Source organism: Hyperolius riggenbachi, chromosome 8 (genome assembly GCF_040937935.1).
Source record: "Hyperolius riggenbachi isolate aHypRig1 chromosome 8, aHypRig1.pri, whole genome shotgun sequence".
Taxonomy (NCBI): Eukaryota; Metazoa; Chordata; class Amphibia; order Anura; family Hyperoliidae; genus Hyperolius; species Hyperolius riggenbachi.
In genome coordinates, this window is record NC_090653.1 from 47,486,687 (window position 1) to 47,501,174 (window position 14,488).

Consider the following 14,488-nt stretch of genomic DNA (forward strand, 5'->3'; position numbering starts at 1 on the left):
GATGGTTGTGGATGTTTCCCCAGGGATTTGGGGGGTCTAAAGCCCTCGTTTTGTGCCGGGGATGCGGCGGTTTACATCTAATGAGACTACTGAAGCGAACTAGAAAGTAAAAACAGCAATTTTTGTTCGCTTCAGAGTTGCTTTAAAGAGACACTGAAACGAAAAAAAAATTGATATAACGAATTGGTTGTGTAGTACAGCTAAGAAATAAATCATTAGGAGCAGAGACATAAGTCTAATATTTGTTTCCAGTACAGGAAGAGTTAAGAAACTCCAGTTGTCATCTATGCAAATAGCCATTGAGCTCTAGGACTTTCAAAGTCGCAGAGAGCTCTGACTTCTGATGGTTTTTATCTCAACTGTATTGTTTTTTCTTTTGCTGAGAACAGTTCAGGACAGGTCAAAAGTTCACTGCCTGTTCTGTAAAAACATTTAGAATGCTGAGTAGTGTGTAAATTGCAAGTATTAAAGAATGATGCAATGTTATAAAAAAAAAAAGCTGTAAAACTGAAAATAAAACTATGAGAATTTTTTTTGCTACCAATGTTCTAGTAATTATCCGTACTACACAACCAATTCATTCTATCTAGAGTTGGGCCGAACCTCCGATTTTAGGTTCGCGAACCTGGTTCGCGAACTTCCGCGGAAGGTTCGGTTCGCGTTAAAGTTCGCGAACCGCAATAGACTTCAATGGGGATGCGAACTTTGAAAAAAAAAAAAATAATTATGCTGGCCACAAAAGTGATGGAAAAGATGTTTCAAGGGGTCTAACACCTGGAGGGGGGCATGGCGGAGTGGGATACATGCCAAAAGTCCCGAGGAAAAATCTGGATTTGACACAATGCAGCGTTTTAAGGGCAGAAATCACATTGAATGCTAAATGACAGGCCTAAAGTGCTTTCAAACATCTTGCATGTGTATACATCAATCAGGTAGTGTAATTAAGGTACTGCTTCACACTGACACACCAAACTCACCGTGTAACGCACCGCAAACAGCTGTTTGTGTAGTGACGGCCGTGCTGGACTGGTGCGCACCATGGCGAGAGTGCAGGTTTTGGTGGCTTTACAGCCCATATGGTCGCCTGGCTGATGTAGCTGAATGACAGAACAGTGACTGTCCAGCTGATCAAATTTGGTCTGACCACAATGAGGCAACGACCTTATTATCGTGGGTGTGCCCCCCGAGACACTCATCTAGGCGCCGGTCATTGCTTCATTGTGATACGCAAGCCCCTTCACCACGGCAAGGTAATGATCACGAAGGGGAATGGGCGCATGTACATGCCTTTTCTTTTGTTGTTGCAGCTGCCCGCAGTGCAGCCAGAAATATTAGGCAGTCATGTACACGCACCAGAAAAATTATTACAGCGGCCGCTGCTAGCAGCGGCCTAAAAAGTTCAGCAATCCGCCTGGAGTTCCGGACCCTGTTGGTGGTGGCGGAGAAGGTAGTCAAGCGGCCTGCAGGCAGACATGCTGTGTGGAGGGACTGGGAGCGACTTAGTCTTCTTGGGGCAGGCCAGGCAGCCAGTCACACGGCGTGCAGGCAAATATGCTGTGTGTGCGGGGACTGACTTAGTCTTGGGGCGGGCAGCAGCCCTCCGGGATCCATGCCTCATTCATTTTGATAAAGGTGAGGTACTTAACACTTTTGTGACTTAGGCGACTTCTCTTCTCTGTGACAATGCCTCCAGCTGCGCTGAAGGTCCTTTCTGACAGGACGCTTGCGGCAGGGCAGGAGAGAAGTTGGATGGCAAATTGGGACAGCTCTGGCCACAGGTCAAGCCTGAGCACCCAGTAGTTCAAGGGTTCCTCATCGCTGTTCACAGCAGTGTCTACATCCACACTTAAGGCCAGGTAGTCGGCTACCTGCCGTTCCAGGCGTTGGTGGAAGGTGGATCCGGAAGGGCTACGGCGAGGCGTTGGACTAAAGAACGTCCGCATGTCCGACATCACCATGAGATCGCTGGAGCGTCCTGTCTTTGACTGCGTGGACACGGGAGGAGGATTAGTGGCAGTGGTACCTTGCTGGCGTTGTGCCGTCACATCACCCTTAAAGGCATTGTAAAGCATAGTTGACAGCTGGTTCTGCATGTGCTGCATCCTTTCCACCTTCCGGTGAGTTGGTAACAGGTCCGCCACTTTGTGCCTGTACCGAGGGTCTAGTAGTGTGGCCACCCAGTACAGGTCATTCCCCTTGAGGTTTTTTATACGGGGGTCCCTCAACAGGCAGGACAGCATAAAAGACGACATCTGCACAAAGTCGGATCCAGTACCCTCCATCTCCTCTTGCTCTTCCTCAGTGACGTCAGGTAAGTCAACCTCCTCCCCCCAGCCGCGAACAATACCACGGGAAGGTTGAGCAGCACAAGCCCCTTGCGATGCCTGCTGAGGTTGTTCTCCTGCCGCTGTCCCCTCCTCCTCCTCCTCCTCCCCCAAAGAAACACCTTGCTCATCATCCTCTGAGTCTGACTCGTCTTCTGCACACGACTTCTCTTCTTCCTCCTCCTCCCCCCTCTGTGCTGCCGCAGGTGTTGAGGAAACAGCTGGGTCTGATGAAAATTGGTCCCATGCTTGTTCCTGCCGTAACGGTTCCTGGTCACGCTCATTCACAGCTTCATCCGCCACTCTACGCACAGCACGCTCCAAGAAGTAAGCGTAGGGAATTAAGTCGCTGATGGTGCCCTCACTGCGGCTCACCAGGTTGGTCACCTCCTCAAACGGCCGCATGAGCCTGCATGCATTTTCCATCAGTGTCCAGTTGTCGGGCCAGAACATCCCCATCTTCCCAGACTGTTTCATTCTACTGTAGTTGTAGAGGTAGTGGGTCACGGCTTTCTTCTGTTCTAGCAGGCGGGAGAACATGAGCAGGGTCGAGTTCCAGCGAGTCGGGCTATCGCAAATGAGGCGTCTCACCGGCATGTTGTTTTTGCGCTGAATTTCCGCAAAGCGTGCCATGGCTGTGTAAGACCGCCTCAAATGCCCACAGAACTTCCTGTCCTGCTTCAGGACATTCGCTAAGCCAGGGTACTTTGCCACAAATCTTTGAACCACTAGATTCATGACATGTGCCATGCAGGGTATGTGTGTCAGCTTCCCCATATGCAAAGCGGCAAGCAGATTGCTGCCGTTGTCGCACACCACGTTGCCTATCTCCAGGTGGTGCGGGGTCAGCCACTCATCCACCTGTTTCTTAAGAGCAGCCAGGAGAGCTGCTCCAGTGTGACTCTCCGCTTTGAGACAAGACATGTCTAAGATGGCGTGACACCGTCTTACCTGGCATGCAGCATAGGCCCTGCGGAGCTGGGGCTGTGTAGCTGGAGAGGAGAACTGCCACTCAGCCAAGGAGGAGGAGGACAGCGAAGAGCATGTAGCAGGAGGAGAGGAGGTGGCAGGAGGCCTGCCTGCAAGCCGTGGAGGTGTCACAATTTGGTCCGCTGCGCCCTGCTTGCCATCGTTCACCACCAGGTTCACCCAATGGGCTGTGTAGGTAATGTAGTGGCCCTGCCCGTGCTTGGCAGACCAGGCATCCGTGGTCAGGTGTACCCTTGACCCAATGCTCTTCGCAAGAGATGACACCACTTGCCTCTCAACTTCACGGTGCAGTTGGGGTATGGCCTTTCTCGAAAAATAAGTGCGGCCTGGCATCTTCCACTGCGGTGTTCCGATGGCCACAAATTTACGGAAGGCCTCAGAGTCCACCAGCCGGTATGGTAACAGCTGCCGAGCTAACAGTTCCGCCACGCCAGCTGTCAGACGCCGGGCAAGGGGGTGACTGGCCGAAATTGGCTTCTTCCGCTCAAACATTTCCTTCACGGACACCTGACTGCTGCTGTGGGCAGAGGAGCAGGAACCGCTCAAGGGCAGAGGCGGAGTGGAGGAGGGTGCCTGTGAAGGTGGAAGGGAGAAAGCGGCAGAAGCAGATAATGCACCTGATGGAGGAGGAAGAGGAGAAGGAGGGTGGCTTTGCTTTTGTGTGCTGCTGCTGCTTTTGCTCAGGTGGCCATCCCATTGCTGTTTGTGCCTTTTCTCCAGGTGCCTTCGTAAGGCACTTGTCCCTACGTGAGTGTTGGCCTTACCACGGCTCAATTTTTGTTGGCAGAGCGAACAGATGGCTTTGGTCCGATCTGAGGCACACACATTAAAAAATTTCCACACCGCTGAGCCACCCTGGGATGTGGGCACTATGGGGACCTCAGCAGCTGATGCTGAAGGGCAAGTTGGCTGGCTGTACATAGGTGGCGATACATGGTGCCGGACTCTGCCACCAGCTGTTTCTGACGAAGAGCTGCCCCAGCTTCTTTCAGCAACTTCTCTCCTCCTACTACTCTCTGACTCCCCCTCTGAACTGTCCCCCTCTTCATCTCCTCTATTGGGAACATACAGAGGATCCCTATTATCGTCATCATCGTAATCATCCTGCCCAGCTTCGCTTGCCTCAGACAAATCCAAACATGCACCATCAGTAGGTCCTTCATCCTCCTTACATGTTACATCCATAGTGTTGCCGGGTAACTCAAATATATGAGCTGGTGAAAATTCATCTGGCTGTAACAACAATGGCTGTGCATCAGTGATTTCAACACTAAATAATTCTTGCGAAGTATCAAATGCAGCGGAAGTGGTGCTAGTAGTAGCGCTGGTGGCTGAGCAAGATGAGGTGTTCTGTGTCGCTAAATACTCAACCACGTCCTGACAATCTTGGGAGGTGATGGGACGTGCCTTCTTCCGAGCACTGTACTGTGGGCCAGGTCCACACGAAATTACATTTACACGACCTCGCGCAGACCTGCCGGGTGGCCTTCCTCTGGCTCTGGCACTACCTCTTCCTCTACCTGTTTTGTCCATATCGGGTATGCACGGAGTGGTATATCACACTGCGTGCACTCACGTAGGTAGGTGGGTTCACTTAACTGCACAGGTATGCGCACTGATGCGGTGGGTTCACTGAACAGAACAGGTATACAGTGGCGGGTTCACAGAACAGGTATGCAGTGGCAGGTTCACTGAACACAACAGGTATGCAGTGGCAGGTTCACTGAACACAACAGGTATGCAGTGGCGGGTTCACTGAACAGGTATACAGTGGCGGGTTCACTGAACAGAACAGGTATGCAGTGGCGGGTTCACTAAACAGAACAGGTATACAGTGGCGGGTTCACTAAACAGAACAGGTATACAGTGGCAGGTTCACAGAACAGGTATGCAGTGGCAGGTTCACTGAACACAACAGGTATGCAGTGGCAGGTTCACTGAACACAACAGGTATGCAGTGGCAGGTTCACTGAACACAACAGGTATGCAGTGGCGGGTTCACTGAACAGGTATACAGTGGCGGGTTCACTAAACAGAACAGGTATACAGTGGCGGGTTCACCAAACAGAACAGGTATACAGTGGCGGGTTCACAGAACAGGTATGCAGTGGCAGGTTCACTGAACACAACAGGTATGCAGTGGCGGGTTCACTGAACAGGTATACAGTGGCGGGTCCACTGAACAGAACAGGTATGCAGTGGCGGGTTCACTGAACAGGTATACAGTGGCGGGTTCACTGAACAGAACAGGTATGCAGTGGTGGGTTCACTAAACAGAACAGGTATACAGTGGCGGGTTCACAGAACAGGTATGCAGTGGCAGGTTCACTGAACACAACAGGTATGCAGTGGCAGGTTCACTGAACACAACAGGTATGCAGTGGCGGGTTCACTGAACAGGTATACAGTGGCGGGTTCACTAAACAGAACAGGTATACAGTGGCGGGTTCACTAAACAGAACAGGTATACAGTGGCGGGTTCACAGAACAGGTATGCAGTGGCAGGTTCACTGAACACAACAGGTATGCAGTGGCGGGTTCACTGAACAGGTATACAGTGGCGGGTCCACTGAACAGAACAGGTATGCAGTGGCGGGTTCACTGAACAGGTATACAGTGGCGGGTCCACTGAACAGAACAGGTATGCAGTGGCGGGTTCACTAAACAGAACAGGTATACAGTGGCGGGTTCACTAAACAGAACAGGTATACAGTGGCGGGTTCACTAAACAGAACAGGTATACAGTGGCGGGTTCACAGAACAGGTATGCAGTGGCAGGATCACTGAACACAACAGGTATGCAGTGGCGGGTTCACTGAACAGGTATACAGTGGCGGATCCACTGAACAGAACAGGTATGCAGTGGCGGGTTCACTAAACAGAACAGGTATACAGTGGCGGGTTCACTAAACAGAACAGGTATACAGTGGTGGGTTCACAGAACAGGTATGCAGTGGCAGGTTCACTGAACACAACAGGTATGCAGTGGCGGGTTCACTGAACAGGTATACAGTGGCGGGTCCACTGAACAGAACAGGTATGCAGTGGCGGGTTCACTGAACAGGTATACAGTGGCGGGTCCACTGAACAGAACAGGTATGCAGTGGCGGGTTCACTAAACAGAACAGGTATACAGTGGCGGGTTCACTAAACAGAACAGGTATACAGTGGCGGGTTCACAGAACAGGTATGCAGTGGCAGGTTCACTGAACACAACAGGTATGCAGTGGCGGGTTCACTGAACAGGTATACAGTGGCGGGTCCACTGAACAGAACAGGTATGCAGTGGCGGGTTCACTGAACAGGTATACAGTGGCGGGTCCACTGAACAGAACAGGTATGCAGTGGCGGGTTCACTAAACAGAACAGGTATACAGTGGCGGGTTCACTAAACAGAACAGGTATACAGTGGCGGGTTCACAGAACAGGTATGCAGTGGCAGGTTCACTGAACACAACAGGTATGCAGTGGTGGGTTCACAGAACAGGTATGCAGTGGTGGGTTCACAGCACAGGTATGCAGTGGTGGGTTCAATGAACAGGTATACAGTGGCGGGTCCACTGAACAGAACAGGTATGCAGTGGCAGGTTCACTGAACAGGTATGCAGTGGTGGGTTCACAGAACAGGTATGCAGTGGTGGGTTCACAGCACAGGTATGCAGTGGTGGGTTCACAGCACAGGTATGCAGTGGTGGGTTCAATGAACAGGTATACAGTGGCGGGTCCACTGAACAGAACAGGTATGCAGTGGCAGGTTCACTGAACAGGTATGCAGTGGTGGGTTCACAGCACAGGTATGCAGTGGTGGGTTCACTGAACAGGTATGCAGTGGTGGGTTCACAGCACAGGTATGCAGTGGTGGGTTCACAGCACAGGTATGCAGTGGTGGGTTCACAGCACAGGTATGCAGTGGTGGGTTCACAGCACAGGTATGCAGTGGTGGGTTCACAGAACAGGTATGCAGCCAGACAGGAACAAGTTAAGCCTAACTAATCTTTCCCTGAGAGACAGTCTGCAGCAGCTCGCCCTACTCTCACTAACGCAGGCAGCACACGAGTGACCGTAATGGCTGCCGCTGCCTGCCTTATATAAGGTGGGGTGGGGCTCCAGGAGCTAGTGTAGCCTAATTGGCTACACTGGGCCTGCTGACTGTGATGTAGAGGGTCAAAGTTGACCCTCCATGTGCATTATGGGGCGAACCGAACTTCCGCAAAGGTTCGCCTGCGGGACGCGAACGCGAACCACTGAAGTTCGCATGGAAGCGTTCGCAGGCGAACCGTTCGGCCCAACTCTAATGAACATATCGGATTCTTTTTCCAAGCAATAATTGTCTGACAAGACTTAAATCCGTTGTTACAGAATCTCCTGTCTTTTTTCACTGATCCTCTTTCTTGTTTCTTCTCAATGAAATTGTACTCTTTTACATTTTACCTCTAATGAGTAATGAATTCTTACAAACTGTATATGCTGGGATAATTCTTCTGTTGTTAAGTGCCTATCTTTTTTTTTACTTTTGTACATTTTTGAATTCCACTATATTGTAAGTAGCCCAAAAAAAACCTGTTAGTTGATACTATATATTTTGACTATAATGATGTACGTAAATATTACCATTACCACTTCCCCATATGGTATATTATTGAAGCAACCCTGTATTGGATCCAGGGTTAGGGCTATTGTGCATGGAGTCATATGTCACTGTCTTCAACCTTTACTCAAACTTAAAGGACACCTGAAGTGACATATGACATAATAAGATGACAGAAGTACATATAGTACTAGTCCTACTAAGAAATTGTTAGAAGTGTTTATCCGTTTTCCTGTACAGCAAATGTTAAAGTGACACCAAGGCAAAAAAAAAAAAAAAAAAAAAAAAAAAAATGATGCGTTCCACTCGGCGCTCACGTGACTTCAAACACTTCTTACTTCAACCCGGAAGGAGGAAGTGTTTGAAGTCACGTGAGCGCAGAGTGGAACGCATCGTGGGAGGCGCCGAGGGACGGCTGGAGAAGACGTCAGAAGGGTAAGCTTGATCCCCTGCCCAGCCCGTCTCACAGCAGTACTGGGTGTCATCCGGATAACTACTATCCGGATCACCCGAAGATGAATTTATGCCCATGCTTGCCCGCCGCTGCACAGACTTTAGATTTAAAGTGGTGGGGAGTGCAGAGAGGAGAGCCCCGAGGTGAGGGAGGTCCCTGCCGAATTGCTGCATGGCTTTCCCCTCATGCTGCATCCCCTCCAACCCCCACAAAATGGGGGGGGGGGGGGCGCTCAGAAATTCTGCAGGGGGGCCTGGTGGGGCCTAGTTACGCCCCTGCATAGATAACTGGTTTCTTAAAGGGAAGGTTCAGGGAGGGTGGGTAAAAAATAAAAATCAAATTCCACTTACCTGGGGCTTCCTCCAGCCCGTGGCAGGCAGGAGGTGCCCTCGCCGCCGCTCCGCAGGCTCCCGGTGGTCTCCGGTGGCGCGCCCGACCTGGCCAGGCCGGCTGCCAGGTCGGGCTCTTCTGCGCTCCAAGGCCCGGAACTTCTGCGTCCCACGCCGGCGCTCTGACGTCATCGGACGTCCTCCGTGCTCTACTGCGCATGCGCAGTAGTTCTGAGAGCTGTTGCATTCATGTAAAAAAGGCACCTGGAAAAAGGGTGCGTGGGATTGCTGCTAGTAGAATATAGGTCAAATTACAGATATTCAAATACTCAGTTCTAATAAAATATCAGTAACCTTTACCAGTATTTTTCTATGCCTTAAAGAGAACCTGAACTGAAAATTAAAAGTCAAAATAAACATGCACACGTCATATTTGCCTCCTGTGTAGTCTAATCATCAGTGGTTTTCTCCTCTCCTGAGTCCTGTTTGCCCACTGTGGTCAATGGAATTTTGTCCTCCATCTTGAAAATGGCCATTATCCCATAACAGCTTCCTGGTCAGCACACTGTTAAACTGTAATATGGCCCACTTGAGCTATAGGAAACATGGATATTATCTTGTAACTGACAGCAGCTGGTATATTTCCGTTTTTGACAAAATATTGTCAGAACTGGAAGGGATCACTGGTGAGCTTCAGAGAGGAACTGACGGTGAGGTAAGTATGTAATATTAATTTGCAGCTACATCATGTGTTTATTTTAAATCATTTTACTCAGTTCAGGTTCCCTTTAACCTAACCCTACTCTCACACAACTTTACTGATGCCTCCTGCTCCCGTGGGCTGCCATGGCCCACTTTCACTTTCGTGACCTCTGGGTCATGATGCTGCACTGAGAGATTGTGTGTCTCATAATGTGCAGGGAGACGGGTGACCGGCAGGAGGCGCGGCCAGGGAGAGAGAGCTGCCCAATGGCCCTTGCAGGTATTTTGAACAGGGAATTCCTCTCCCTGTGTTTACCTCCGATTTAGCAACAAATCTTATCACTAAACTCGGGGGGCTATAGCTGAGCCGGTGGGGGACACAGAGCCATGTCATTAGGCAGAGGACATGCCTCTGTGTCCCATCTGCCCCCAAAAGATCCACCTCGGGTTCTCTTGACCTTCCTATATGCCTAAAGGTGGCCACACACACCATACAATTAAAAGATCCAATTTTACACCAATTTGATAAATACAATTAGTTGTACTAAAAAAATCGAAATGTTTTTTCATTTAATTGCAAAATCTGAACCAATTTTCCATTTTTATTCAATAAAAAAAGATCAGTAGTGTTGGATTTTTCTGATCAATTGATATGAAAATTGTACGGTGCGTGGAAGATTGACGATTTCTTGATGTACAGAATACAAATTTTTTAAAGTTTTCAATCATTTTTATCATAATTAGGGAAAAACATAACCTAACATGTGGTACATAATTCAGATTTTTTTATTGTTCCAATCAGTCAGAAAAATTGATTGCAATTCTTGAATTGAAAAGATGCTTCAAAAATTGTATGGTGTGTGGCCACTTTAACCCTTCCTCTACCTGTGCCTAAGTGCTCGTTTCTATATAGCACGCTTTCATGCGTGCTTATGAAAATGCGATCGCATAGACTGCACTCACGCTTTACTTTTGAATCGGAGGGCATAGTTGTCTGCATTTCCGGGCAATTGCACCTGCTATCCCATTCAGTATAATGAATGGGATTGCAAGCTCCGCCCCCGGAAGTGATGCACAACTCAGAGCCGCGTGGCTCTGCATTGCAGTGGAAACGAGCCCTTACCCTTAACCCTCCCAGGTGGTGCTTAACAATTAACCCCCCCCCCTCCACTACAAAGACTCAATTTGCAGCACAGAAAGGAAATGTGAGCACGTAATGTGTAATGCCGCAATTTGCATATCAGAAAGCCTCAGCGTACACGTTTTTTAAAATCAGGCACCTGTGTGCACACAATTTCCCTTCTTTGCCACAAATCGTGGCTTTTATAATGGGTGCTTATGGCAGCACCCTTTTTTCCTGTTCCAAGAGCTGTTATCTATGCAAATGAGGCAGTCAGAGAGCCAATTTTAGCTTGATGCCCTGAAAAGTAAATAGAAGGCAAAGCACTTTATCTGGCCAGTAAAGTTTTAGTATTGAACGTTCAAATGGTTCTTCTGTTTGTTTTGCAAAAAATTGAAGCAGATTTTAGATCAGCCCGTCATGGCTGCTGTTTAGAATTTATTTTTTAATCTTAAAGCAGACCTGAACTCATGTACAGCACACAATGAAAACACATATAATTGCCAAGAAATGTGTGTGTGGGGGCAATTATCGGCAAATGTGAATCAGGGCTGTGAGCTGTGCCATAGCTCTGTGACAATAACGAAACACTGAAGCTTAAGATGCATACACACATCAGACTATAGTCTTTGGAAAATGAAAGATCACAGACCAATCTTACCACCCTTAATGTAGTATGAGAGCATTTCTACACAGTCTATTCTATGGAGCTGAACTCCCCATCAGAAATTTTTTTTTTTGCAAGATGCTGGACACAAAGATGCTGTACAGACACAAAAGATCAGTATCTGCAAAAGATCTGTTCCTGCAAAATGCATTCATAGTCTGAGATCTGCAGATCATCATACACACCTTGTTTAACTGACATTCATCTGCAGATCAGACAATCATCTGAAGATCTGACAATCCATCCTGGTGGATCTGATCTGCAGATGAATGTCAGTTAAACGAGGTGTGTATGATGATCTGCAGATCTCATAGACTATGAATGCAATTTGCAGGAACGGATCTTTTGCAGATACTGATCTTTTGTATCTGTACAGCATGTTTGTGTGCAGCATCTTGCAAATATTTTTTCTGATGGGGAGTTCAGCTCCATAGAAAAGACTGTAAGGCTTCTTGCACACAGGGACGTTACAGGCACACGTTTGTGCAGCCTGTAACGCTCCCACAATGCACAGCAATGTAACACAAGTGGGCTGTTCACACCGCCCACGTTGCATTACATTGTAACGCAGCAAAGTGCTGCATGCTGTGCGTTCTAGGCGGCTAAGCCGAGTTAGACTGTTTGCACATGCTCAGTCATGTTGGGGAGGAGGGGAGAGCGAACGGGCACATGGCTAATTAATATTCACTGCACTCCGTGACGTGCAGTGTTTACTAACTGGAGCGGCCACTCTGTGCGGCGATTGGCCGAGCAGGACCACGTGATGCCGCATGCGTCCAAGAGTACGCATCACGGACGCCAGAGTGAGCTGCACAACGCGGCTCACTCCGACGTCCACACCAGAGAGCACCAGGCGTTGCGTAAGGGGCACGTTATGTGCCCTATAACGTCCCCTAAACGCAACGCCCTGGTGTGTCACTAGCCTGAAGGTATGGCTCCCATACTACATGAAGGGTGGTAAGATTGGTCTGTGATCTTTCATTTTCCAAAGACTATAGTCTGATGTGTGTATGCCCCTTTAACCCTTTCTGTGCTCACAGGAATGTGCAAGAAGTGAACACATCAGGGTTTTTTTTGTAGGATTTCCACAAATTGTAATGAAGACATTTTTCCCTAATGGTTATCATGCTATAGCTGATCTTTTAGAGCAGAGAGGAAGTTATGAATTTAGTTCCACTTTAAGGCCTAGTGCACACCAGAGCGGTTCTGCTGCAGTTTGCGATCCACTTGCGGGTGCGGATCCGCTAGGGTAATGTATTTCAATGGGCCGGTGCACACCAGAGCGGGAGGCGTTTTGCAGAAACGCATACTCCCGGGCTGCTGCAGATTTTGGATTGCGGATGCGTTTCTGCCTCAATGTTAAGTATAGGAAAAAGGCAAACCGCTCTGAAAAACGGCACTTCAGATCGGTTTGCCAGGCGTTTTTTGTTACAGTAGCTGTTCACTAACAGCTTACTGTAACAATACATGAAATCTACTACACCAAAAACGCTTCACAAAACCGCAAAATGCTAGCTGAAACGATACAGAAATAGAAGAAAAAGAGTTTCAAAATCTGCTAGCATTTTTTGGTGTGCACCAGGCCGAAATCAATACTTCAAATGATTATCTCATAAATTTCATTTCAGTTCAGGTTTGTGAACACCTGTGACAAACTGACTTCAAACTGCACTGGATCTAATGTTAAAGCACAACTGAAGTGAGAAGAGCATGGAGGCTGCCATATTTATATCCTTTTAAGCAATACCAGTTGCCTGCCAGCCCTGCTGCTGTATTTGGCTGCAGTAGTGTTTGAATCACACCAGAAACGAGCATGGAGCTAATGCAGTCAGATCTGACACTGTCAGAAACACCTGAGCTGCTGCATGCTTGTTCAGGGTCTATGGCTGAAAGTATTAGAAGCAGAGGATCAGCAGGAATGCCAGGCAACTGGTATTGCTTATAAGGAAATAAATATGTGAGCCTCCATATAACTCTCCCTTCAGTTGTCCTTTAAGATGGCGGCTAAATAGATATGGTCAAGGACATGCAAATAACGCTGGCTTGCATGCAGACTGTATGCAGCTTGAAATCGGGTCAGACAAAACCAAAATGAAGTGAATTTAATTGGCCCAGTTCCATTCTGCATAGAGTGGCATTCAAATTTGCCAGAAGTATTTGCATCATGGTTATTGACCATCTTTACACAAGAACTGAAGTCCAGGTTCTGCTTACCCTATTCCATACATTCAGAAATGAAGTGTTTATAAAGTGAACCCGAGGAGAAACTCCAGTCAACAAATACCTAAGGAGAAGAAAGCTCCTAGATCCTCCAGAGGCTTCCTATGCTGCCCTCCGGCTGTGCCTGGCATAGAGCCGCTTGTGCAGGCGCACTACGGCCATGCTCATGCTAGAAGGGGGAAGCAGCTACAAGCTTGGAATCCAACAATGGTGGACCAGAGGACAGTGTGGGAAGCCTCCTCCATACGATTCCCTCTTTTTAGGTAAGTACGGTATTTGACTTTTCACTTCCGGTACACTTTCTTCCTCGGTCTTATCCAGGCCTGTGAAAATCATGCAATTCAAACACTGTTGAGTAGTCGAGTCACTGAACTTGCTTACTTCCATGTGGTCACTCCGCACACGGGAGAAAAAGTAAATTGGATTAGGCCCCGTCTCTGTTGTGTCGCAATGGACAACAATCATATTCCTATGGGGCTCTCGCATTGATTGCTGTGTGTAGGGTACTGTTGGAATAACGCAGAGCATTCAGTGCATTTTCACTGTACTGTATGCCCCACTGTGTGGTCCGACTGCAATAGTATCGCGTGATGTGATTTTTCAGCCACGTTCCCGATTGCATGGCATTACAATGCAATTTAGATAATGTGAAAGAAGCTTAAAACAATGGAAATTGCATGGCTGCCTTTAGTACACCAAGGGCCCAGAGTGCGAATTTTGCATAGCGAAAATACAAAAATGAGTACCAAAAGGAATGCAATTTTAATGGAATAGTTTCCACTGAATGCGGTTTTTCTCGCTGGATAGTGTACTGGTTCAGGGCTCTGCCTCTGACGCAGGAGACCAATTTTTAATCTCGGCTCTTCCTGTTCAGTAAGCCTATTTAGTAGACCTTGGGCAAGACTCCCTAACACTGCTACTGCCTACTGAGCGCGCCCTCGTGGCTGCAGCTCTGGCGCTTTGAGCTTGCCAGGAGAAAAGAGCAATATAAATGTTATTTGTCTTGTCTGTTCCAATCTGAAAACAAAAATGGCTTGCTGCAGATTTTCACACCACTCTGCAGTCTCCTGTGTAATGCTTGTCAATTACGCTTG